Genomic DNA, 27,486 nt, shown 5'->3' with positions numbered 1-27,486 from the left:
CAGCAGCAGGGAGAGCGTTGCTCCACCCTTGACATCGAGGTTTGGTGGATGCTTTGCGCTGGCAGAGGGATGAGAAGTGGTGAACACTCAAGCTTCATCTCCTTCTTTCTGTGTGTACCCTGGAGATGCCATGCATGGGAGTGTGTGACATGGTCCTGGTTTTCCTGGCAGCACTGGTGGCACTGGCAGCTTCTGGTGAGACACAACATTCAGGCTGGGGAGGAGCAGGGTAAGAGGTTGTCCTGCCAGTGGTGGGAGGGGAAATTTGAGTTGTGACTCTGCAGGGAACTGGGACTGATTCTGTAGGCAGAGCAGGGACTGCAGGTGGGAATGGGAAATCGTCAGGGAGATGTCAGCTGTGATGGGAATGGAGGGAGGAGTAAGACTCTGCACACCCCTGTGAGCGTTCACAAGTGCCTTTCTAGGGGTTGTTTTGCACAGGTGTTTTGAGAAAGAGAGAGCTGCTAGGCTAGAGTCCAACACTAGAGATGGAAACTCCTCTCCCAGACACGTTTGACAAAATGCTTTCAGCCCGTGTAGGAATGGCCGAAATCATCAGGAGAAGGCTGGGTCAATGCAGGGAGTGCTGAAATTCCCGTCTGGCTTTACGCGTCACACGCAGAAGGACTCTGTGCTCCAGTGCCCTCCAGAAAGGACCATCCAGGCAGGACACCACACAACACTCAACTTGGGTTTCTCCACCAGCGATTCCAACCCAGACTTCTACTGGTACCAGCAGCTCCCAAAGCAGTCCCGTCCAATGCTGCTGGGGGTGAGTGAGTACAAAACTGGTGTGGATTCAGGGAGGTTCTCCTCTGTGCTGTCTGAGAGGACTCCCAGGTGCTTCTGCACGTGGGGGATGCCGAGCTCCAGGACAGCGCTCTCTGTCTCTGCGTGCCGAGTCCTCATCTGTGCCCTCAGCGTGCAGCACTGCGCAGGAAGGGGAGGGTGTGTGCTGGGGAGCGACTCCCTCCCCACCACTGCTTGGGTGTAGCTCTGAGCTCAGCCTGCCCAGGAACTGCCCCCTGGCGCGGGGGGGAGGCTGGGTCTCTGCCTGCCCAGCCTGTGCAGCAGGGAGAAAATCTGGGCATATTGCAATGAATCACAGAACTGGTAGCGTTGGAAGGCACCTTCTGAGATCATGCAGCCCCTGTTCAAGCTGGGTCAGATAGAGCAGGTTGCCCAGGACCGTGTTAGGTTGCGTTTTTAAACTGGTGTGCACTACCTCTGCTCCTGTCAGTGGGCACTGCTGAGAAGAGTCTCTTCTTCATTCCCTCCCATCAGGTATTTACAGACACTGCCAAGATCCTCCTCGAGCCTTCTCTTCCCCAGGCTGAACACTGCCAGCCCGCTCAGCCTGTCCTCATAGGAAAGATGCTCCAGTCCCTGCACCATTTTGCTGGGCTCATTCAGCTCTCTTTCTTGTACTGGCGAGCCCAGAACTGGACCCAGCACTCCAGAGGTGGCCGCAGCAGCCCTGAGTAGAGAGGAAGGATCAGGCCCCTTGTCCTGCTGGCGATGCTCTTCCTACTGCAGCCCAGGCTGCTGTTGGCCTTCCTTGCCACGAGGGTGCATTGCCACAGCAGATTCAGGAACAATCCTGAGCTGCTGAAAGTGAGCAGGACACAGACATGAGTTTACAGAAGTATCCCAGCTGCTGGTCCAAGTCTTGCTCTTCCCTCCATGGCCAGCTGCGATGACTCTCAGAGGAAGGGCCTCTTGACAGGAGACATGACAGCCCCTGTGTGGTTACTTCCTTGCCAAAAGAAACCCAAGGAAGGTAAATGTCCTCCTAGCTCTGCATCTGGAGATCAGTGAAAGCCTCAACTTGTGAGCAAAACCCATCAGCCAGGCACTGGACAAGATGTGCTGTTCAACCCCTTGAGTTCTCCCCCTGTTTTTCAGGTCTCTTTCAGCTCTAGAGATGCCCCAGAACCTCCATGTGGTTTCCCCCCTCAGTATTGACTCAAGACACCCAATTCTTCCGGGGGACAGAAGCCTTTCAGTGTCTTGAGGAACTCACTCACCTGAGGAACTTCACCAGAGGTCACTGTAAAGGCCTGTGGAAGGTGAGAGTGGCCAGTTCACTAAGGGTGTCTGATCAAGAGTTCTGAAGAAATACTTCGGGGAAAGGTCAAAGGTGTTGGGTAAGAGGGGACTGGAGAAGAGTAAGGGAAGGTGATAGAGGGGAGGAAGGACAAAAGGAGCCAACAGCACAGAAGCAGGGTTCAGTCAGAGCACATAATGGGATTTTCCCTGTTCCTGATCACCACCATACCTCTTGTCTTATGAAATTCTTCCTTGACCACCTGTGTATGTAGCTTCACTCAATTTCCCATCTCTGAGCACTGCAAGGTCTGAGTGCAGTAACTGGAGAGACTGGTGTGAAAGAGAGAGGTGGGTGTCAGTAACTGGACAAGCAACCAATGCCCATAGGGATTGCAGGCCTGGGGGCCAGTAGCTGAATCACCAGGCCGTGTGCTGAAAGATCTAAGTGCCAGCACCTGGAGAAGGGTCACAGGTCACAGGGCCTATCACCCTCTGCGCCAGCATCTGGAGGGACTGGAATGTGAGCAAGGTCTGGGTGCCAGCAACTGGAGAAGGAAGAACCTGGCCGAGGGGTCATACATCTTGCTGTCAGCAACTGCAGGGACCACACTGCACGTGTACGCGTGGCAGGTCTAGGAACGAGTGACTGGAGGGACCTCAGCGTGTTTCTCATTCTTCTTTGAGAAATGACCCTGATGGTCATGGGTGCGTATGTGGAACTGGCAGCATATTTGAGTGAGTGGGCAGAAATCTGTATCTAAAGTCTGAGACAGAGGTGGGTAAGGGAGCCCAGGGCCCGCTCATGGCTGCTAGACAGGCTGATATTGTTTGGAGAGGCGCTCAGAAGACCTCGCGATGTACGGGAAGAATAGGGAACCAATCAAAGATGTCAAAGAAGAATGTTACCAAAACACAGCCATGCTTAATGTCGATCCCTTTAAGGAGCATATATAAGGCAATTGCGCAGCTAATGTTGAACAAGTAGCAACCATCATATTGGTGTCTGTGCTTTTGTTCCCGCGAAGGTTTTAACCTCCTGCAAGGGTTAGCTGTGATCCGAACGGCGCATTTCTGTGGCTTAGCAGATAGAAAAAGACAACTAATGCCTTACCACAACAAATGGTGACCCCGATGTGATGGCAGTGGTGATTTCGGTGTGCGGACCGGTGGCGGTCGGCGGCACATGGCAGGAGGTGTCAGAGCTCCATTCAGGACGGGAGACTCCACGGCTCACCATGGAGGCCACAATCAAGGTAATAAAAATATGGGAAAGACAGCCTAAGACTTCTGTGTAGTCGAGCGCTTTAAAAGCTATGCTACAAAGATGATTAAAGCTCAGCATTTTGACCGAGCCGATGGATTGCGTGAAGTCAGAGTTCTGGCCTCTGATAACAGCTGATTTAACAGAGCAGGCAAAATTGGGAAATCCAGAGCACTTGATGACTTGGGATAAGGCAAATGCATTGATGAAAGCCGCCCAAGCCCAACAGCTGCATCTAAGGATGCGCACAGGGGACTGCAACGTTTCTCAGAGGAGACTACTCAGACGGAGGAGTCCGCGGGGTCCAGCAGCGGTCGGGGCGCGCAGGATGGAGCTGGCAGCGGCGGCCCGGGGCCTCCCCGAGCCCCCCGCGCCGCGGGGCGGCCGCCTGCGGATGAGCCCGGCACCGCGCTCGGCCCGCCCCCCCCCGACAAGAGCGGCAGGTTTTTCACAGAGAAGGCGCTGACGCTGCCATGCAGCACTGGCTTTGTGAGTTCTTAATGGAGTCTTCGTACTTGTAATACTTGTCACTTTATGTTGTGGCAGTAACGAGTGTGGGGGACGCCTCTGTGTGCCCGTGTGAGTGTGTGTGTGTGAGTGTGTGTGAGTGTGTGTGTGAGTGTGAGTGTGTGTGTGTGTGAGTGTGTGTGTGTGAGTGTGTGTGTGTGAGTGTGTGTGAGTGTGTGTGTGAGTGTGTGTGTGTGAGTGTGTGTGTGAGTGTGTGTGTGAGTGTGAGTGTGTGTGTGAGTGTGTGTGAGTGTGTGTGTGAGTGTGTGTGCGTGTGTGTGCGTGTGCGTGTGTGTCTGTGTGTGTCTGTGTGTGTGTGAGTGTGTGTGCGTGTGTGTGCGTGTGCGTGTGTGTCTGTGTGTGTCTGTGTGTGTGTGAGTGTGTGTGAGTGTGTGTGTGAGTGTGTGTGAGTGTGTGTGTGTGTGAGTGTGTGTGTGTGAGTGTGTGTGAGTGTGTGTGTGTGTGTGAGTGTGTGTGAGTGTGTGTGAGTGTGTGTGTGAGTGTGTGTGAGTGTGTGTGTGTGTGAGTGTGTGTGTGTGAGTGTGTGTGAGTGTGTGTGTGTGTGTGTGTGTGTGTGTGTGTGTGTGTGAGCCGTGGCCCACTGCAGCTGCGGAGTTCTCCGGCCAGGGAAGCGGACCCTTTCTGCTTTAAATCATTTTGTTAGAGGCGACGAGTCCACAGCTCCCCTGTGGAAACACTTTATGCCAACTCAGGTGACAAAAAGCTATTCTTTGGTTCAGATCAAGGAACCGGGAGCGATGGCATGGGAATCGGGCTGGTCGCTGAGAGTGTTTGGGCGTGGGTACGCAGCAGTGGAAAAGGATGGTTTAATTAAATGGACACCTGCATGATGTATAAAACCTCAAATAACCACTTCTTCTTAAAAGTTTCTGCAGATTTTCTGTGGGTTTTGGCTACTTGGATCTTTCACTAAACGAACCATTTTGCCCAGAACCAACGTATGGGCAAGCACTACAGAGAAGCATGCAGCAGCTGTGGTGAATACAGAGAAAGAATGAAGAGAAAGCAAACGAAAAAGGGAAGGGAGTAAAAAACCCTACCTATGAAGAAATAGAACAAAAAGCACTTCAATTATTACAAATATAGATATATAGCATGAGGAGGGGGAAGTGTAGGGAGAGGCGGTCGGAAGACCTCGCGATGTATGGGAGGAATAGGGAACCAATCAAAGATGTCAAAGAAGAATGTTACCAAAACACAGCCATGCTTAAGGTCGATCCCTTTAAGGAGCATATATAAGGCAATTGCGCAGCTAATAAGTTCAACAAGTAGCAACCATCATATTGGTGTCTGTGCTTTTGTTCCCGCGAAGGTTTTAACCTCCTGCAAGGGTTAGCTGTGATCCGAACGCCGCATTTCTGTGGCTTAGCAGATAGAAAAAGACAACTAATGCCTTACCACAACAGATATTACCAAGCCATGGTAAGGTTTGAGTGACCCAAGAGTGTGGGGATGATGGTGGCAGTGGGAGATTTCACACATCGTTTTGCTAGTGAACATCAGGCTGGCCTAGCCAGAGAGAAGGAGGAGCCCCAGGTGCTGGGTGAGAGGGCCCAGGCTCCAGGCAGGGCTATTAGATGGGCTGAGGGCCCGTGCTGGTGTTTGGGGGATGAACAAATGTGAGTGTTGAGTGACTCCAGAGGGTGTAAGTGTGTGTGTTTTCACTGGGAACCGTATGTCTCAGTCATACTGGAGACAGTCAAATAAGGGGCCACTTCCATGATGAAGAGCCTGGAGCAAGTCTCGTATGGAGATCCCAGCTGAGAGAGCTGGGACTGGTCAGCACAGAGAAGTCTCCGGGGAGCTCTCATCACTGTGTGCAAATATCGGGAGGGAGGGTGTGAAGAAGGCAGAGCCAGGCTCTTCTGCGTGGTGCCCTGTGACAGGACAAGAGGCACTGGGCACCAAGTGAAACACAGGAGGCTCTCTCTGAACACCAGGGAACAATGTTTGACTGTGAGGATGAGGAGGCATTGGCACAGGATGCCCAGGGAGGTTGTGGGGTGTCCATCCTTGGAAGCATTCAAAAGCCATCTGGACATGCTCCTGACAGTGCAGCTCTAGGTCAGTCTTCCAGAGCATTGGGTTGGAGCAGGTGACCTCCAGACATCCCTTCCAAATTTAACAATTCTGTGATTCCATCATGTGAGACATGAGGAGAGGCTGAGAGAAATGACCTGTTTCAGCCTTCAACTGAGACGCTAAAGGGAGAGGTTTATAATCTTCTAACACTTGACTGGAGGATGGAGAGAGGAGCCAAACCTGGGGGAAGATTGGAGGAAGCCAGAGGGAGCAAAACTCTTCTTGAGCACAGTGATGGAAAGAATGGCAATGGACACCATCTGGAACAGGGGAAATTTATACTGGAAATTAGGAATGTGTTTTGGTTTTACTCATGTGATTGGAGCGTGGGTGTAGATGGATCCCAGTAAGAATGGCACTGCAGCTCCATGAGGTGTTGAATAAAATACCATTAACTGAGATAAGACAAGAAGGAAAAGGGGGATGGCACAGGTCATGTTATGCCCCTTCAGATTCTGGCAAATCCCAATTACGGATCATGAAAAGGACCTTGAGTTGGGGTTTGTCACATGCTGCGAATCCTGCCCGTTCTGAGATTCACTGACATTGTTGTCTCTGGAGTTGTCACTGGGATTTTCTTAGAAAGAGGCAAGTCTGTGCATCATTTCTGCTGTTGAGCAAACTAACGTTCATATGAAAACACGGCGTTTCATTCACTCCTAGGTAAAGACAAGGACGTGTTTGTGGCATCATTGCTGAGCGCAAAGTGATATTTTGAGCACAGCACAGCACGTGTCCGTTGACTTGCGGAAAAACTAACTCCACAACTGTTAAGTTGTAAAGTAGGTATGTTTATTCAGCGCCGGGCGCATGGGGGATCGCTCCTCCACAAGCATGCGCACCCCTTGCAGCTCTCGTCCTGCTTATATATTACAAAATAATGCATATTCATAGAATGCTTATACATAAACATAATATTTTCCCGCCTCCCCTCGCTTCTCATGGTAATTAGGTCTCCTCCTCTTGCGTCTGCGTGTTGAGCTCCTTTGGTGGTCGCAAATTCCTGGGCGAGGGTCGTACAGATGAAGTATCTCCTCTTCCTCGCTGATGAACTTTTTACCTTATTCTTCTGCGCAGCCTCAGTTGTTCCCTGGCTCCTAGCTAAACCACAAGGCCAATTAGTGTTAGGATTTGAGGTGATCTATTGCTGTTCTGTACTACTTCAAGGACAATAGGAAGCTTCTGTTTGAGCCAGAAGATAATATCTTAGGAACGGTGTCAGCCCCTGGTATGTCTTCACGTATAGCCCCCTCATCTTGGCGCAAGCTCTGCACCATCAAACTAAAATTCTTTAAATTCCCTATCTCACCGTGCCTACTCAGGTCAGCTGCCGTGCGGATCCCTAACTCCTCCAGGAACAATCACCTTCTGGTTACTGTGGGCCACTACAGGCAGGCAGGGAGATCCACTGGCCCCTGAGGTGCTTTGGTTTGGGTAGAGGGAGGAAGCTGGTACCGATGTGCTCCCTGTCCCCTGGTACTGTTTGAATGGAGCAGGAACCATTCAGCTAAAGGCACTTGGAAGCAGGAGTCTGACTCCCTGTCCCCACAGGGGTTTTCTCGGCCTTCTCTGAGGTCGCAGCTCAGCCGCTTCAAGGGAAAGTCTCTGGGAAAAGCACGTGGTGCGGCGACCCCTACCCGGAGCTAGAGACAGGCCTCCTCTTTGGCAGGAGGACATCCAGCACAACCCTCTTTACCAAAGTCTTGTCACTCACGCTCAGGGCATTATAACCGACCCCTTGTCTGCAGGTGACAGCTCCCAGAAGGGTGACGTGACCATGCAAGAAACTCAGGGGTGTTTCTGCTAGAGGAGGATCAAACTCCTTACGGGATGCAGTGAAAAAGTGTTTTGGGACTGTACAAGAGATGGGACCATCAGGGGAAGGAGCGGAGGCAAGGAAAGGGAAGGCTCAAGGCTGCGCGGCGTGGCGGCTGCAGGGCTGCGACGGGTCCTGTGCCGATGGCTGTAGCGGTGCCGGTGGCGGTGGCGGGGCCGGGCGGGCGGGGGAAGCGGCCCGGGGCCCGGGGCCGGGCGGGGCCGGGCGGGGCGAGGCGGCCCCGGCGGGCGGAGCGGCAGCGCCCCCTGGCGGGCCCGCCCGGGGCTGTCCCCCCGCCCCCGCCGGCCCCGCCCGGCCCCGCCCGCGGCGGTTCGTGCCCGGCCGCAGCCCCGGCTCCTCTCCCCGTGTCTCCCAGCGCGCAGTAATACACCGCCGCGTCCCCGCGCCGGGGCCGGGCGAGCCACAGGGCGCTGGACCGGCGGTCTGCCGCCACCGACAGCCGCCCCGGCGGGGCCTGCAGCTCCTTGGAGCCTTTCAGAGCGAGCGCCAGGAATGCGGGGGCTCGGCCCGGGAGCTGACGGTACCAGAGGATGTAGTCGTAAGACTGGATGTTGGGGTGGGAGCAGCTGATGGCGACGCCGGTGCCCTCGCTGGTCTCTGCCGACGGCTCCTGCTGCACCTGGGCTCTGCCCGCAGCCACTGCCGAGGAGAAAAGAAGAATCACTTTGCTTCAGCTGAACGTGTCGTGCAGCGGGAGAGGGGAGAAGGGGACACTTCACAGATGGTGGGGGTGTGATCTGAGAACACAGGATGGAGAGACAGTTTCTCGGAGAGTGGTGGTTTGGGGACAGGAATGTATGAGGGAGGTTTGGAAGGACAGTCCGAGTGAGGAAGAGGAGAAGGGGCTGAGGAACAGAGATTGGCTGGGAGAGAAGGAGAGATGGATGGATGGATGGATGGATGGATGGATGGATGGATAGATGAATAGATGGATGCAGAAGCAGAGTAACACAGGAGAGAGGCAAAGTGAGCAGAAATGACCTCGTTGGGGGCAGAAGAGTGGACAGAGAAGGGAATAAGGTTCAGGAGGAGCCGGAGGGCCAGAGGCGAGCCCCGCTCCCTCACCCGACCCAGCCCCTGTCCCAGCCCCGCGCACCCAGGAGCACCGCGGCCAGCCCCGCCAGCCCTGCGCCCCGGCCCCGCCGCATCCCGCCGCTCCGCCGCCCGCGCCTCGCTGCCCCCCGCCAGCCCCGGCTCTCTGCTCCGGCCGCGGCGCCTCCTCTCCGCCGCCTCCGCTCCTCTCCGCCGCCGCCAGCTCCGCCCCGGGGCTGAGCCCTGCGCCGGCGCCGCTCGGGCTCTCGCCCGGGCTCCGAGCGCTCCGCGGCTCTGCACCGGCACCGCTTTGGCTCCCGGGAATCCCACTCTCTCCCTCCTCCGCCAAGGGCTCCCCGGCAAGAAGAAGCCTGCCCAGCGCCAGCTGCAGCCTGGGGCAGCACCAGGGCCTTGGCCCAGCACATGGAGCCGCTTCCCAGAGCTGGCCCCGAGCTCAGCGCCTGCAAACAGCAGCCACTCACCTCCTGCCCGGGGCAGGGAGGAGGCTGAGAGCCTCCCTTCAGCTGCCCCTCTGCAGGCCGAGCACAATGCCTCCGAGCTGCTCTGGAGCACAGGGGATGGCAGGCCCAGGGTGACATGGGCGTGCAGGGTTCAGGGAGGGCAGGGGACAGGGGGAAGCACAGAGGCCCCGTGGACCTGAGCAGGGACCTGCAGAGCTTGTCTGGATCAACCCTGCCTGGAACAGTTCCCGTTAGTTCAGGCCGCTCCGGGGTGGAGACTGCAGAATCTCCCAGGGAAATCCATTCCAGTTCTCATTCTTTCTTTTAGCCTCTTGCTTAACTAGAAATCTCCCTCTTCCAGAATCCTCGACTCCTGTCACAGAGCACCTCCACAGTCTAGTCCGTCTTCTCTCCTTCCTTTGAAATCTTTTTTCCTGGATCTGCTGGGAACAATTTGTCTGACAGAGATCAGTGTCTGCCTGTTGCCTGTGGTTGGGTGTCTTGCCCAAACTTGCAGGAAGTTCTGACCTTCCCACCGCTCGATGTGTTCATGAAATCTTTGGAGTATTGATCCTCCTGCTGATCCCTGAGAAAGCCCATCAGACTCTGCCAGTTGGGATTTGCACCACACAAACCCTCCTTGAGCCTGGTAGTCCAGACAACATTCCACCCACATTATCATTCTCTCACTGAACACATTTCTCAAAAATTTCATCTTAAATTAAGTGTGAGAGAGGCATTCATGTTCTTGCTGAACTCTAGGTACACACCTCCCTTGCCCCCCCCTTATTCCACAGTGCCTGTTCCCTCCTGAGCCACCAGCAAGTTTTCCCTCAGCTACAGCAGAGCCTCAGCCCAGCAGCAGCTCCACGGAGAGGGGAATCAGCCCTGGCTGAGCTCTCCCAGCAGAGCTCCCTGGCACTGATCTCACCGAGGTCACTCAAGGGAAGGGGGAAGCCTTGGCTGCACTGTGTCCAAGCTGGGCCTGAGCCCAGGCAGACAAATATTCAGGGGGGGAGATGGGCTTAGAACATTGACCCACTGTAGACAGCCCTTGTTGGCAAGAGAGTCTCCCCTGGACAGCCCTGTGGGACAGCAGCAGGCTTTGGGGGATGTGGTATCAAACCTTATGTCCCATCCCTGCCCAGAGCAGTTGCTGGGCACTCAGAGTGAAATTCCAGTGTGGGACAGGAAGGTGACTTTGGGCTGAAATCTCAAGCCCTCATCAGGTCTTTAACTTTCCTTGTGAAAGTCACAGGGTCTGTCTTTCCCCTCACAGCACAGCGATATCAGGCTTCATGCTCCTTTCATTCAGTACCTGTTTCATCCAGGATCTCAGTCCCTGCCTGATACAGCACAGATGCACAGACACATTTTTCATGGTAGGGACCTGAGAGATGGCCATGTCCATGTTGACACAACTGACACTGCCTGGGAAGCAGATCCCCTCAGGGTGTCCAGCAGGATTCCTCAGCCTTTCTCCTTGCCCAGAAAGCAATCCCCATCCCTCTGATCTCTCTAGAGCTGGGGAGAGCAGCCGTGTCCTGGCCTGGAGAGGCAGGGAGGGGGCACTGCCAGCCATGCTGAGGCACTGCCAGGGTTGTTACACTGAATTAAACTAAGGGCCCAAGCTGGAGTGAAACCATCCTGGTAGTGGCCTGACATTGGCAGCAGCGGAGCGTGAGCTTTGGAGGGGCAGGAAAAGGAGGGCTCAGGAGCCAGGGGCTGCACTTCAGAGCCTCTTCCCTGGACACATCTCTAGCAGGCTGGTGCCATCACCGTTCAGCTGCACTCAGGCTCCTTCTGACCCCGGGAACCTGCTGCTCTGTGGTGCTCATGGACTGAGCAGAGGAGAGTGTCCCTGCCATGAGCAGCACATTCCCTCGTGATGAAGGACACACAAGGACACACACACACACACACACCGGCTCATGTACACTAACATGGATTTCTATACAGATTTGTACTCCCACATGCATCCACACAAACGTGTCTGCTTACAGGTAAACACAAGAAAAGAACAAGCACGGGAACACAACGGACCATGGACACTGCTGAGGATCCCTGGGGACTGGGCAGTGTCAGGCAGGGTGGGGTCAAACCCCAGCAGCACAACACCTACACCTGGGGAGGCAACAACAAGTGACCACGGAGGTGAGCTGAGGAGGGAGGCAGGCAAACATATGGACACGGTATAACTTCATGGGTGGGATCCCACGGCATCCGTCTGAGGAGGGCTGGAGCTTTTCCCTGAGAACAACGCTTCAAAGACCCCCACCAGACTGATCCAGGCTGACATCATTGCCTGCTCTGGAAACATCCAACACTTGAGCTGAGTCTTCTGCCAGCACTGCTGCATTCCTGCCCTAGAAATCCTGTGCTCTTTGGCATGGCCCAATCTAGAGGCCACGGCCAGCACACGTGGACGGGACTAGCAGGGAAAAGTCGCCCCTGCTGCTGAACGTCTTGAGGCTGGACATGGGAGCTATCACCTGTGGGAGCTGCGGGTAGTCAGCACAGAAATGGGGACAGTGAAACAGAGTATTTCTGAGGGGATCTAATTGCTCTGAGACAGAGTGTGCAGGAGAACATGAAGATCGGTGAGGACAAGGGTGCTGGGTGCACTTCCCAAGAGAGCTGTGGGTAGGTGCAGAGCTCTTGTCTGCTTCACTGGTCCATCCAGAGAGTTTGTGCTCAGGGACTGGCTGCCATTCTGGGAAGAGAGGATGTTATTTTATGTACACGTCATCCCTTCTGATCAGTGGAAATGTGTCTCAGCAGCCACTACTCTCTCACATGCTGTTTCCTATATGAACCTCCAGATGCGTTGACAGAAGTGTCCAAGTAGAAGAATGGAAATCCCCACACCCCTGTGCTTCATCAAGAGGGAATTACAGCTCATGAAGCACAGTTCAGAACAAGCGAAGGAGAGAAGATTTATAAGGTCACTTCACTTGCATGTCTAAAATCATTTTTCCCTAATCATGCTGCTAATAACCATCATCATCATCCCATACAGACCTCCTATGCTACCACACTAAACCTTGTAACAAGCAGGTCCTTGGCAATGATGATCCTGTCTGCAGTTGTCCTTGTAGAAGAGGGAGGGATGGCATTGTTCCGGACAGATGAGTAAGGCCTTTGGCCAAAGCACTGCCAAAGTGCTGCTGCTGACTCCTGGCATGAGCCCTGGTTTGCCGGCCCAACTAAAGAGCTCTTGGAAAGGTAGGAAAAGAGCTCAGCATCCATGGAATCTTTACATTTCAGCCTCACAGCATTTGTGTGGAGGTTGGAGGTTTTTTACAGAGCAGGAGCTGTTCTTTACATCAGACTTACTGCTGTGCTGTGCACCTTGATTTACACCCTATGATGCAAGGATGTGAAAGTTGTTGGCATTTCACTGCCAACGCTGGCCAATTTCTAGTGTTTCACCGCAGAAATGATGAAAAGTTCTGTTTTCATTGGAAAAAAATGCTTTAAGACCTTCACTGACTCAAACTGGGTAATCCAGTGTGTGGATGGGATGGGCACAGTGTCTGGTGCCCTGACAAGGGGACAACACATTGTACTCTGCTGTGGGAGTGACTGACAACTGCCGCGGGTTGCCCAGGGAGGTCCCTGATCTTCCTTCCTTAGAGATACTCCAAACAACCACCTCGACATTCCTGGCCAACTGACTGGAGGTGGCCCTGTGTGAGAGATGAAAAACCAGTCAGGTTCGAGCAGTTGCAAGCCATGACTGGCCAGGAAATGTCGGTGCTTGACTACTCCCCTATTTTTGAGAAATTGAAGGAGTATAAGGCTTGTCCTCCTTCTTTAGGAAAGGTTTGGGCCCACAGAATCTGGCATGATCCAGAAGCAGTGGCAAACTATATCAATGCGCTTGTGGGGTGCAAGGGTTGCAGCCAGGCAAAGGAAAAGCTGTAGTGTGCTCTGTATTAGGGGCAGCACTGACTGCAGCCCCAAAAGGTAAAGGTGTTAACAAAGAACTAGCAGGGGAAATGATCAAATCCTGACGAGATCTGGTGAAAGCTCTCCAGGATCAATTGGTCGAGGAACGTAATGTAACTCAACAAAAAGCTAATCTCTGGCAAGAGCAAATTGAAGTTTTGAAAAGCCAATTAGCTGATGAGCATAACACCACTTCAGCGACTTCACACGGCTCTGTTAGATGCCTTGGACTGAGAAAAAAATTCACAGTCCGAAAAAGAGGGGAATGAACAAGAAACCTGCAACCAGACATATCTTGCCTCTGTTCTGGATAGTGAACAGGGAGTTATGAGTCTGGCAAAATCAGCAGCTAGACCCTTGTATCCAACAAGGGAGTTAGAGATAAGCTGAGAAATTTTTTACCCTGAAAATGAAGGGGCAAATTTAAGACCATTAATTAAAATGGAGACCACCCATGGTCAGGGTGGAAGCGCTCCTGTTCTGCTGATTAAGGATACCAGTTAAACTCAGACACCAGAGTGAAAAGAGGAGGCGTATTTTACTAGTGGTAACAGTGTAGTACAGAAAACATGCAGTAAGAAAAAGCAGAATAGTGCACTTAAAGCAGCAAACAGGAAAAAAACAAGGTAATGCATCAAATCATTACTACACGAGAGAGAGAATGGAGATTAAGAGAAATACATCACCACTTGCATATATTATCATCGTCCAGTCCCGCAGTGGCTGGGCAGCCCCGGTCACAGCGAGGGTTTGCAGAGCCCGTCCCGGCAAGTGGGAAATCCTACGCGGTGCCTCCACCCAGAGGTGAGGCGTCCAAAGTTGCTGCAAACGGGCCCAGCCTTATATACCAGAGATCGACAGGCCAGAACAGCTGCACCTTTGTTTTGAGCGGAAAATTTCTGGTTTCATCCTCCTGTTGGATTCCACCCAAAGCCTGGCCAGGGCTCGGGGGGGAAACCAAGGGAGTTTCTTACAAGGCCAAATACCTGGGTTCTCAGCCTTGAACAAAGCTAAACAAGGGAAGTTGGATACATTCTCTCATCACTCCTGATTATATTTTGTCTAAGCTGCATCTTTCACTAGCGAGTTTACAGACTTTGTTAACGATTACAGACTAAGTGAGCAGCTTCGGCTTGGGGCCTGTTGTTCAGGGTTCAGTACTTCAAAGCTTTATCACTTTTTACATCAGCATAAGTGCATGGTTATAACTTAGTACAATACCTACTAGCACAATGGTTTTCAGTTATAAAATGTACAGGATTCATCTATAGGTCAACTCTGGCTTGGGCTGGTTGTCCAAGCCTTAGCACTTCAGCTCCGCAGGTCACCATTTGAACTACACCTTATCCAGTGACGGAGCTTGTGAAAATTCAGGAGAAATGTACCCGCCAAGCTCAGGAAACTGAGACTGAATATGTGTGGAGGGTTGACTGGTGGCAACGGAATCTTGTTATCAGAACATGAGGCCCAGGCATGCTGGGGGCCAGGGGTTTTCTTAGTTACTGACAACCAGAGAGAGCTGTGGTCATTAACAAAATGAGCTGCTTATTGGACTGGAGGTCTGAACCCCTTAGAAAGGCGGATCCAGTATGTATTGAGATCCCAACCATAAACCATTTGACCAAAAGTCTGCAGAAGGATGTCTCCAATTAATGCATGATAGGCATTTGGTTCTGCAGCAGCCTTCCCCGATGCTATTAATTGCTATCCCGGATCAAATGACTCTCCTGACCTGGGGCTTGCCAGACTCTTTGAAATCATACGCAGTACAATTACAAATCATTTGCAGCATGCATTAGCTCTACGAGGGGAGAGACGGGCAGGGGGAGGACTCATGACCTGGGGAGAGAATGCTCAGGACAATAAATTACAGCCAGAGAATGGGCCTTACTGGGGGAATGAGTAAACCTAAGCCCTCGGTACGCAGAGTGGAACAGCAGGAGAAGCCATGTCCTTCCCCTCCACAAGTGTTAAGAGCAAAGAGAAACCTCTTGTGGACTGAGGGAATTGGACAGGGGATTCCCCAAGAGTTAATGGATGGTATGTCTGCCACAGTTTTTGAAAAGCTCATGCGAGACTGGAAAGACAAAAGGAAGCTGCCCCCCTGTAAGAGTCGGTCAGAAGATCAGCGTTGTCTCACCATTGTCACCAGTGACATGGACAGTGAGGTACCTGACAACGGCCTGCTTGGAACACAGTTGCCGATCCCTGGAGTGGAATGTGGTGCCAAGGCTCCTGAATGCAGAACTGTGCGGCACAGCAAGTGCTGTGCTGTTCTCCTGAGGGGTTCTCCTGTCCCGTGGGGTGCAGGCAGTGCTGGGATGTTCTTCGGTGCCTGAGCCGTGCAGTACAAAGAGTGCTGGGATATTGTTTGGTACCTGGGCCTAGCCAGAGCTGTTAATCGTGTAGACACTGTCAGAAAAGATGGATCACAGCTGTTGCCATAACATCGATGAAGAAATCATGAACCTTAGACGAACTTTGCTTCATTCTCATACTAAAACACACCTCCTGGTGGAAGGCTGCCCGCCTCCAAGACTGACCACACCTCAGACACTCCCCTCTGTGCATGGTGATGGCCTTGCTCGAGAAGGGCAGAGATATGACAACTGAATTCTGAGAAGGGTGGAAACCCCTGAGGCAGAGATGGAGCAAGGTGTGTTTCTAAGCATAAAAAGATGACAACGAAGATCGGAAGCTTCCCCACCAAGGACCACGATGATCGATGACGCAGCATCAGCTGCACCCGGGACCGTTAGGACATCGTGAGATCAGCGGTGGTAGATATAACCTCTTTCCCTCCTCTCTGTAAACTTTACTTTTCTCCTTTCTTTCACCCGTATCTAACTATCGTGTGCCGCTTCACGGGCAACACAATCAAGTTTCACTGTTTGATTCCTGCTGACCCCTTTGGTGTTGGTCGCCTTAATTTTGCACTTTCGAGATAGTAGCAAACAAACCATCACGAGTCCACCAAGTGGACCGTGACACCCCCCGCAACTGAGCAGACCTTTCAGGCGAAGGGAGGGACAGAACTGAAGACTAACAAGATGGTGGCAATTGCTTCTCAAACATCGACTGCCCCTGAAGAGGACTTGATAGATTTTGTGTGGGGAAACTGGATGTGCCATGCCCAGTAAGTGAGCCAGGGGATGGTGCATGGGTCCACTTAAGTAGGCTCACAGAAAATAGGAAGGGAGACTTGTTGATTACCTCTCCCCTCAGCCCCCTTAAAAAGCCAATTACACTCCTAGGAGATACAGGTGCTCAGACCTCAGCGCTCCAAGCTGATGTTGCCAAGCACCATGGCATAATTGCGGACAAAAAGCAGATCTGGGTTACAGATGTTTTCGGGGACTCTAAGCCACAGCCGACTGCTCGGGTGAAATGCTGGTTACCTGGGAATGAAACTGTAGCAGAGGCTATTATGATCCTGGGAAATTTCCCCACAAATATCCTGGGACTTGACCTATTGAAGGACAAGCTTAGGTGGATTCAAAAGGAAGGGAATGGAAATTTGGGTCCCCAACCACCTCTATAAGGCTTCTACAGCGAGGCCTGCGCTTCTAAAATTGTGAATGTGAAACCTGATTACACCTTACCGTTAGGGGCCAGGGAGGGGATCGCTCCCGTAATAGCAGAGCTGCGAGAACAAGGGATAATTATTCCAATTCCTCAGTGTGGACAGTCCACAAACCTCACAGAAAGTGGCGACTGACAATTGCCTCTCAGCAACTAAATGCCAATACAAGTCCTCTAACAGCTGCAGTACCTGACATAGCTGAACTGATTGCAACCATACAGGAACAAGCGCACCAGATCTTAGCAGCTACTGATGTAAAAGAGATGTTCTTTATGGTCCCCATTCAGGAGGCAGACAGAGAGTGCTCTGCCTTTACATGGGAGGGCGCATGCAATTTACTTTTACACATCTCCCCTGGGGATACTGCCATTCACCAACCAGCGCTCATTATGCACCTGTGCAGGAGCTTGCTCAAATCCCTCCTAGGGAAGGGGTCAGGATATATCAATATATTGACGATGTTCCGATTGGTGGCTCTAATGCTGCTGCAGGGAGACAGACCCAGTCAGGAAACCACCCTGCCCACCTACTGAACAGCCAGGTGGATTATATTGGTCCTTTCTGGTTCTCCAAGGGAAAATACCCTGCATTGGTGGGGGTGGAAACAGTGTTGGGCCTAACCCAGGCAGAAGCTGTATCTTGAGCAAGTGCAGAAAATACAGTGAAGGGGTTAAAACACTGGATTAGCTGCTTGCCTAAACACAAATTGATCCAATCAGACAACGGTAGTTACTTTACTGCCAGGGTGGTTCAGGAGTGGGCTTGTCATTAAGGAATCCAGTGGATTTTCCGTATTCCATACTATCCCCACATAATTGTGGAACGCACCAATGGACTTCTAAAGCCCTAAAACCCCATGAACTGGGACAGCCACAACGGGTGCCAGACGCAGTAATGAAGATAAACAGCTGGTGGGGAATTAATGGGTGCCCACAACCTACCACGTTCTGTCCCAAGCCTCTGTCCGTACTCGCTGGGAAAACTGTGACTAAAGACCCTGCAAACCCACTCCATTCCCCTGGACAACCAGTTCTAGCAGACTTGTCCATCGTGGGGCAAGTACCCCTAACCCTAAAAACTCCCATCAGTATTTGTTCGTGGGTGGCTACTGATGCCCATGGGAAAGAATTCCATATCAATACCAGGTGGATTGTTCCTTCTTTCTAACCATTATTGGTTTGTTATGTATATATTTGTGTTACAGGGCACTGATCCTGGACAACAGGAGACCCATGTTACTTTTAGCACTTTGAATGGTTATAGGCGTTATCGACTAGTTATTATTTGTGATCTGCTTACATTATTATATAATTTGTGGCATCATACCTGCTGAGTGTGGAATAAATCGTTGTCAATCAATTACAATCAACAATCCAGGAAATTTTACAGGTACACTTAATGAGTCCACTTACGGGAAGGCTAACCTGGAGTTGTGCCTGAAGTTACCTTATTGGGAACCACCTCCAAAATTAAGGAAGCCTGTGAGTCACCTGTGACTGCACACTGGTGCTTGCAAATACCAAACAGATTACAGTGCTAGCTCGTATAACTGGATGTGGTCCTGACAACACCACATCCACCAGCAGCACGACCAAGTAATCAAAGACTAACTGGAGGGGTCTGATCCCACAAATTAAGCACTAACGAATTGTACCTGAATATTAAACTGCATTCCCATTTAAATCCTTTTAGAGCTGTTAATGTGATTGTGTAACCTCAAATAGTTTTAGAAAATTTAACTTAGCGATTCTATGTACTAACAAGGTATGCCTCTAGGGAATTAAAGGTGCGGACCCAACAAACATCTAAGATGATGTTGCAGAATCTGGCCAGTATTGCTGAAGGAACACGGACTGTGCCGTGTGCTGAGTCTGACTGAGGGAGAGAATGCTGCACCCCCATCCACAATGCCACCACCTCTGTAGAGGAGACCCGTGCCACGATGAAGAAGATCGTCAACAGGAACAGAGAACTTTTTCAACCAATGGACTGGTTTGATGGATGGAAGCCTGGGTCATGGGTCATATCACTGGGACCCTCAGGACTCACAGGGTGGGGAAGACGGCTTGTAAATATTAGTATTGTGATATTATGCAAATTTTTACTTTTAATAGTATGCCTTCCAGCAGTTTAGATATATGCTCTCTCACCTTCTGTCTTCTTTTTCCCTATACCTTTTGAAATCACAATGGTCAAAGAAGAACTTGAAGTGTTTGAGACACGCAGTGGGATTTGAGAGATGAGAAACCAGACCGTGAGAAACGAAGAAAAACAGCCTGAGAAAGCAAAAATTGAGGCTGATCAAAGAAATGCCTCAAACACTCACAAGACAAAACTATGAGTCACAGGTGCATGATGTGGAGGTCGAAGCTGATCAGGCTGCCCGACTAACACAAGGTGCAGCTGGGAGAGGGAGTCCTGTGGGGACATGACGGCTCCGCTCTGGGGCACCTGGACAAATTTCAGGGGCCATCTGTCTGGTGAATGAACTTTGCTTCATTATCCACAAAATGTATATTAAAGTTAACACCCCTCAACATGCTAACGAGGGCTAACATGATCATGAGACTTCTTGTCCGCTCTGTTGGGGATTTACAAATCTGAGTCACATGTCGCCCTCATCTGAGCGGGACATGACACCCTGCTTGAGCAGGGGGGTTGGACCAGATGACACCCAGAGGTTCCTTCCAACCTCAACTGTTCTGTGATTCTCTCATTCTGGGAGAGCAGCTGATGCAGAGCAGCTGAGGGTTCCCAGCATCTGAAGAGATGTAAGGTTGTCTACTATCCTCGCTGTCTTTCCAGCTTTAGCGCTAATTAATCACAACTTCATCACGTGATCAGTAATGAACCCACAGTCTGTCCTACCAGCACCTACAAGCACCTCCATCCCATGCCTAAAGTCCACACCCTTGTCCACGGTACACAGGGACAGACAGGGAGCAGGGAAAGGGCTTTAGTGTGGTGAACATGCTCAAGCTGGACACATTTCTATCATCAGTTGTATTTGCTGTTCTCACCAAGCCCAGATCAGTCTTCCCTCAGACACACGGAGGCCTCGGAAACAGGACTTGGAGAAGATGACTCGCTGCAGTCCAACACCTGTGTGCACAGTGTATATGTCTCTCTTCGGGCACCTTGAGTCTTCTCAACTAACTCTGAATGACTAAAGGTCTAGATTTGTGTGTATGAGTGTGCACATGTTTGTGTGTCTGTGTGTATTGTCTAATCCAACTGTTTAGTCTACCTTGAGTGTCCTTTATTGGACTCCTCCAGCATGTGAGGTGAGTCCTCTGCTCGTGCTGATGTATCTTGCTCTGGAAATGCTTGGGCCTCTCATCCTGTCACACAAAAGATGCTTTCACTGGGGAATGTACCTGGCATCAAGCAGAAAATGATTCCAGAAGCCAAAACACAGCCCATAGCATTAGGTGGGATGTTTTGCATTCAGGATGAGCTTGTCAGACAATAACCACCTCTACAAGGGATGCCTCTGTCAGCCTGGGGCAGTAAAGGTCCAGCATAAAAGCCAGCAGAGCTCCTCGCTCTCTCATCCACTTCTCTTGCCTCCTTCTCCTTGAGAAGCAGGTGAGTCTGAGGTCCCTTCTCCCTCTCTGCTTTCTCACAAAGGAGGTCTCACTTCAGTGAACCTGCCAGCTGAGACCGGCTTTGTTCCATACCAGATCTTGGGGCTGCTTGTCATGGGAGAGGGGAGTGGGGAGAGTTCAGCTTGGAGGGATTCTGGAATGGGACTGAGGAGGCTTCTGTACTCATGGGTAGACAGTAGCCACACAGGAGCTGCTGGCTCTTTTTGGTCCATGGAAGGACGAGTCCAAGAAACCCTCATACATCTCTGCACAGACTCCACATTCAGGCGCTGAATGTTCTTTTTCTCCCTCATCGTGAAGTGACAAGCCGCTCCTCATACAGCACTGTACTTTTCTTCCTCCCTGACCAGTCTCCCAGGTGCAACTTCAGTCCCAAGACATGTCTTGCTGTGACCAGTGCCAGCCCTGCGAGCCCTGCTGCCGGCCCTGCGGCCCGACCCCGCTGGCCAACAGCTGCAATGAGCCCTGTGTCAGGCAGTGCCAGGACTCCACCGTGGCCATCCAGCCCTCCCCCGTGGTGGTGACCCTGCCCGGCCCCATCCTCAGCTCCTTCCCACAGAACACCGTTGTGGGCTCCTCCACCTCCGCTGCCGTTGGCAGCATCCTCAGCTGTGACGGAGTGCCCATCAACTCTGGGGGCTTTGACCTCTCCTGCATTACCAGCCGCTACTGTGGCAGAAGGTGCCCCCGCTGCTAAAGCCACTGGTGACAGCCCGCACAAGGACCCCAGGAACCCAGAAGCTCGTGCTGGACTGAGGACAGAGCTCCTGGCCAGTGATTTCAGGGAGGCTGAGCATCCTTCCAAGGGAGGGCAGCTGTGCCTCTCTGGTAACATGGCCAAAGTCTAACTCCCCTGCCTTCTCTTCCCTCTCATCTCTTTCTTCTATACTGTTCTTCTGGCCTGTAAGACCCCCAAAGTCAATCTGGGGAATCTGGAGGCTCCTCTCCCTCTGTGCTGATGGATCCCTTCTGGGATCTCCACCATGGCCAATGGGCACAGACATGTGGCAGCTGCTGGTGCTCTCCCTGCTCTGGCCACCTCTTCTCCAAGTGAACTCATTTCCCTCTCTCAGAGTCATTAAAGCTTTCTGCATCCCAGCCTATGTCTCCATATCATGCTTTTATTGCTGGACATTGTATCGAGTTGTTGAGGAAGAAAGACATTGTCTTCAATGCTGTGGGATTGTGTCAGGGACCAAGAAGATGTATACTCATGTCCAGATGAAGGGGAGGATGGGACACATGGCAGTGGGGACCTCTCAGGCACTGTCTCTTGGAGCTGAAGAAGACATCCCTGGCTCCCCCACAGTCAGTGGTGATCAGGCTCTGCCTTCTGGCATCTCCGCTCAGACACAGGCCCTTGGCCTCAGAGCATGTCCTGCAGAAAGGAAACCTGACCACTGCTATCCCCTAGAGAGGAGCCCAATGCTGCTGGAGGCTCTCAGAGGTCAGTAGCTTTGTGAAGAAGGGAGTTTTTCTTGCATAACTACTAGGAAAGAATATCAGTCAAAAGATATCTGCAAAGGATGCGGGAGTGGGGAAGATGTGAGAAAAATCCTTTAAAAGAGCCCCAGAATTTCTGCTCATCATCTTCCCACCCGTACCCAGAAAGAGGGGGTCTGTCCGGCACCCAAGGGCAAGGATAGCAATGACAGGTCACCTCTACACCCTCCATCCGCCAAAGGGATCACTGCACAGACCAGCAGTTACACAGTTCAAAGTGTTAAGCTGACCCTAAGGCTGATGTTGAAATCAGCCTGTCCAGCCCTCACACCAGAGCCCTCCTGTCACTCACACACCCCCGGCTCCCACCAGACAGGGCACCCCAAGGACAGCAGCCAGTGCCCAAGCCCCCATGGTCCATCTATGGTGCCTGAGTTTTCCCCAGGCATGAGACAGCCATCCCCAAGGTCTTCTCCTGGCAGGCCCATGAGGTCGGGCATGAGAAGGGCTCCAAGGACCAGCAGAGTGCACTGGGCAGAGCAGGTCCTCTGGATCCCAGCACATGGTGTTGCAGCAACAGGAGAGTCCACAAGGTGGATCAGACTATTGTCTAAAATTGTAATAATTATGCAATTCCAAGAAGGAGCGTTGCACCATGATATGTTATTTGTTTTCCATCTTACTTTGAACTCTGACCTCTGAGGGACACATCCCTGAGCAGGTACTCTAAGAGACAGGCCTGGAGGAAAACCTGAAGCACCAATGTGCAGCAGGGAATAACAGAAAGCAAAGAGCAGCAGCAAGGAACCATTGACCAAACAGCCACAACCTCCTGCATTGCCTGACCCCACAGCAGAGTTAATGGGCAGAAGAACCATATAATCCATGGTGAGAACAAGAGGACCTGAGACTCTGCCACCACTTTCTCCTTCCTCTCAAACCACTGAAACTGTTCCCTCCTGGAAGAAGATTTTAACCTGCAGATCCCTGGGTGCCCAGGGGAAGCAGAGGTGCCAGGGGAGAGCTGAGGGCCCCTTCCCCCAAGCTCAGCCTTGCACACACACAGCCCCTCCCTCCCCTGGGTTCTTGCCCAGCCAAGGAACCTCCCTGCACCAGGGTGTCTTGCAGAGCACAGAGGTACAAGGCGCTGTCAGAGACCTCGACTTCCTCCAGCTGCAGGACGCTGTATTTCCCTGTGGTGTTCAGCAACGTGGTGAGACGGCCGCTCTGCCTGGGGCCAGCTGCTGCCTGATACGAGAGCAGCTGGGGAGCTTGGCCTTTCCTCTGCTGGTACCAGAGCAAGCCTCTGAAGTTAGAGCTGTGGTATGTGCAGTCGGTCTGGAAGGTGTCTCTGTGCTTCACTGTGACTTGTCCTTCTTGCTGGGTGACTGTGGTCTGCCCCTTGGTACCTGGAAGAAAGGGAAGGTCAGTGTCTCTGCAGGGAGGTGCTCTGGGGAGCAAACCAGAACTGGATGTAAAACCCTCCAGAAGAAGGCTCCCTCTTCTTCGACAAGCATGGACCATGAGAAGAGTTGGGCTGTGTCCCTGCTCCTCTTCCCTTCTCTTTGTCCTGCTGCACAGAGTAGCAGGGAACAGCCTGTTTTTGTTGATCTTTGTGTGCTGGACCAGCACCCCTCCAACAGCTTGAGAGGCGTGGGGAGCTCTTGCAAAATATTCATGCTGCTTCCCCATCCCTGTCGTCTTGGAGGGCTCCTAGCTCCCTGTCTACATACAAAGCTGAGCCCAGTGTTGTAAAGAGAGGGCCCTGGTTGTGTTGACCATCATCAGGAGACTGGAGGTCATGGCAGGTGTGTGCCAGCCAGGAGGCAGAATGGGACACCCCACTGATGTCAGTGGCTTGAGGACTCATAACTCCATGTAACAGCATTGAAAGGGTAAAATTTTGGAGTGCAGAGAGAGCTGAGATTGACAGCAAGTAGAGGCATGAAAGTTTAATTGAAATGGAGAGAAAAACAGATGAAAGGGTCTGATATTTCTCTTCTCACTATTCTCTTCTCGATACCAACAGTAAGAGCATCTGGAGACAATATTTCCTGTTATGCAAGAGTAGTTTCCCACATCATCCTGTTAAGACTTCTGAGGGTTTCCACAGTAGAAGAATTTTTTTCTAGAAAGCCCGGACTTACCCAGCAGTTGCCCCAGGAAGGCCGTGAGGATGAGATATCCGAGGTGCATGTTGAGACCAACGGGCCTTTTCGCGAGTGAGAGAGTCAGAAAAGCACCTCCCAGCCCCGAGATAACAGAGCTGCCGGAAACGGCTCTGTTGGGGGAGCAAAGGAAGAAGTGGGGAGGGAAACGATCTGTCCTTCCTGTGCCTGAAATGCTCCTTCTGGGTTTCTCCCTCCTCCAGCAGCAACACCTGTGGCTCCCTCAGCCAAGGGCCTTCTCAGCATCTCCACAGTGAGGGGCCCTGGGGGATCTGGCTGTGCCAGTGGTGGGAAGAGGGAATCCATTTCCCTGCAAGCAGTGGCCCATAGTAACCACTAGAGAATATTTCATGGGGAAGTTAGGCACCTGCATTTTCAAATTCCTAGTAGGCATTTGCCCTGTTCCAGAATGTGTCCACAGCCCTTTGTATTATCGCTGTGCTCAAAGAACTGTTTGACTCCATCTGGCCCTGCATCTTCCAGTCAGGTGTTAGAAGCATCAGAAAGTTCTTCTCTTTGGAAGGCTGAAGAAGGCCAGTTCTCTCAGCATCCCCTCACGACTCGTGTTACAGAAACACAGAATTGGTACATTTGGAAGGGACCTCTGGAGCTCAGAGGGTCTACACACCACCACAGGAAGAGTGACCTAGAGCTGGTTGCAAAGGACCATGTCCAGAGGGATTTGGAAGACCTCCAAGGATGGAGACTGCTCCACCTCTCTGGGCATCCTGTGCCAGTGCTCCCTCACCATCACAGTGAAAAAGGGTTCCCTGGTGTTCCTGTTTGAGTGACCTCTGGGGAAGTTCCTCGGGGGAGTGAGTTCCTCAGATGCTGAAAGGCCCCTGTCCGCAGAGAAAACCGGGTCACTTGAGTCATGGCTCTGGGGGGAAACCCCAAGGTGAGCTCAGTCTTTGAAGTGTGTCCCTGCAGCACCTGCAGCAGCACTAAGCCATGGCATTCACTTTCCAGGACACCCGTGATGGGGCAAACATGAAGGAAAAGGGAAAGTTTGGCCAAATGAGCCATCAGTCTCAGAGGTAAGGTGGTGTAAATAAGCACTTGGGTCATGTGAAATGTCATTCTGGAATGAATTACTTTGCACCCCCATATTACAAATTATTTATTTTTTGCTTCCCCAGATGTCCTGCATTTCCTGCAAGACCCCGAACCCTCTCTCACAGCTCTTTGGGAACATCCCAGCATGAGGACAGACCTGGATTCCACCTCCAGGTGGGATCCAAATCTCATCATTCTTAGCCCATCCAGGTGGAAAGGGGACTTCTCCTATCTCTTCCAGTACCTCACAGAGACACTTGTCTACAGGTCCCTCACGCTCTTTGCCTCCTCCTCTTTCCCTCCGGCCCATCTCTCCGTTAGACATTTCAGCCACCCACTGTCTTCCACAAAGCCTGAAATTTCGCCTCCGGCGGCCTCACTGCCAACAGCCGCTGCCATGGCCTACTGAGCTGACCCCACTCCAGTAATTAGGACATGTTGGCCGGCCACCATGGCTGCTTTGTTCAGCTCCCCCCACAGCTTCCCCACTGCAGGACAAGCTATTTGCTTACCAGGACAGACTGACTTACACAAGAGACGTTTGTACAGAGGGACCCACTAGATCCCAGAAATGCACATCCCAATACTGCAGCCACCAGCAGTTTTCTGTTGGGCAGAGAACTCACAGGGACACAGGGACTCCCCCAGCCTACTGCTGCTGAGTGCCCTCAGCTGGAGGAGAGGCCCAGAAAGCAGGGGGAGAACTCAAGGGGTTGAACAGAGAAAAGATTCAGTCCAGTGCCTGGCTGAAGGCTCTTTGTCACAAGTTGATGCTTTCACTGATCCCCAGATCCAGGGCTAGGAGAACATTTGCCTTCCTTGGGTTTCTTTTGGCAAGGAGGTAACTCCACAGGAGCTGTCATGTCTCCTACCAAGAGTCCCCTTCTCCAAGAGGGGTCACTGGTGGACATTGAGGGAAGAGCAAGATTTGGACAAGCAGCTGGGATACTTCTCCTGAATAATCGCTGCTATGTCCAGCCCCTTTCAGCAGCTCAGGATTGTTCCTGAATCTGCTGTGGCAATGCACCCTCGTGGCAAGGAAGGCCAAGAGCAGCCTGGGCTGCAGTAGGAAGAGCATCACCAGCAGGACAAGGGGCCTGATCCTTCCTCTCTACTCAGCGCTGCTGCGGCCACCTCTGGAGTGCTGGGTCCAGTTCTGGGCTCCATGATGAACTTCTGCCATCCTGTGCTCAGCCAGAGAGAGGGGCCTGCACCCACCTCTCTCCGGGTTGGAGACAGGCCCCTTTGCAGCCCCTGATGTGCTCCTTGTCCCTCCTCCGTAGTGTCTGAAGGGAGGTAGAACCAGGAACAGCCAAAGGCGCCTGGAAACAAGAGTCTGACTCTCCTTCCCCACAGGGAGTTTCTCTCCCTTCTCCCCAGACCATGGATGAGGCCCTTCAAGGGAAATGTCTTGGGGAACAGCATGTGCTGTAAACAAGCCAGCCAGAGTCAGAGACATGACCCCTCTGTGGCAGAGGGACATCCAGCACAAACCTCTGCTCACAGACATCTTACCCACCTCCTTCCCATTACCACTGATCACCCCATCATCTGGAGGTGACACCTCTGAGAAGAGTGAGAAGAGAGGACCATGTTAGGAACTCGGGGGTGTTTCTGCCTACAGGGAGACTGGATTCCTTACAGGATGCAGTGGAAAAGCATTTGGGGACTGTGCAAGGAGTTGTGCCTGGGTTGTTTAGGGGAAGCAGCAGGGACACAGATCAGGGCAGTTTGTCCTGGAGCAGGCTTGGGAGGAGAGCTGGAAACAGGGACAAGAGGGGCTGATCCCCTGTGACCATGGGGCTGATCCATGTGCTGGCATGGCCATGCCTGTTGCTCTGCCTTGTTTGTCCCCCTGGCAGTAGTTCCCTGCAAACAGAGTTACAAAGACCAGCTGAGACAGGCACCACGGCTGATCCTTCACTCTGTGCCTCAGAAAACTCTGACCATGGGCTCTGAAGGGCTGTGTTGGCTACTTGAGCCACACAGGGCTCCGAGGCAAAGAGCTGGAACCTGCAGGCTCTTCGCAGTGAAGAACTGCAGCCCATGGGAAGGATCCACGTTGGAGAAGGTCATGGAGGACTCTCTGCCATGGGAGGGACCCCACGCTGGAGCAGGGGAAGAGTGTGAGGAGGAAGGAGCGGCAGAGATATGTGTGATGAACTGGTCACAACCCCCATTCCCCATCCGCCTGTGCTGCTTAGGGGGATGAGGCACAGAATTCAGGAGTGAAGCTGAGCCTGAGAAGGGGTGAAGGGGGACGGTGCTTTGGCCTTGTTTTTCATTTCTCATTATCCTACTCTGATGTAATTGGCAATAAATTAAACTGACTTCCCCAAAGTGAGTGGCTTTTGCCTGTGCTTGTAATAGCTGAGTGATCTTCCCTTCCTTATCTCAACTCACGAGGCTTTGGTAATATTTTCTTTC

The 27,486-nt window shown here is 52.3% G+C and overlaps 1 pseudogene; it reads left to right on the top strand.

Moving 5' to 3' along the window:
• Nucleotides 1–20,236: 20,236 nt before the first annotated feature.
• On the top strand, nt 20,237–21,089 carry LOC141970343 (feather keratin Cos1-2-like; annotated as a pseudogene).
• The last annotated feature ends 6,397 nt before the right edge of the window (nt 21,090–27,486 follow it).

This window comes from Athene noctua, chromosome 25 (assembly GCF_965140245.1).
Source record: "Athene noctua chromosome 25, bAthNoc1.hap1.1, whole genome shotgun sequence".
Taxonomy (NCBI): Eukaryota; Metazoa; Chordata; class Aves; order Strigiformes; family Strigidae; genus Athene; species Athene noctua.
This window is presented reverse-complemented; position numbering and strand designations above follow the sequence as displayed.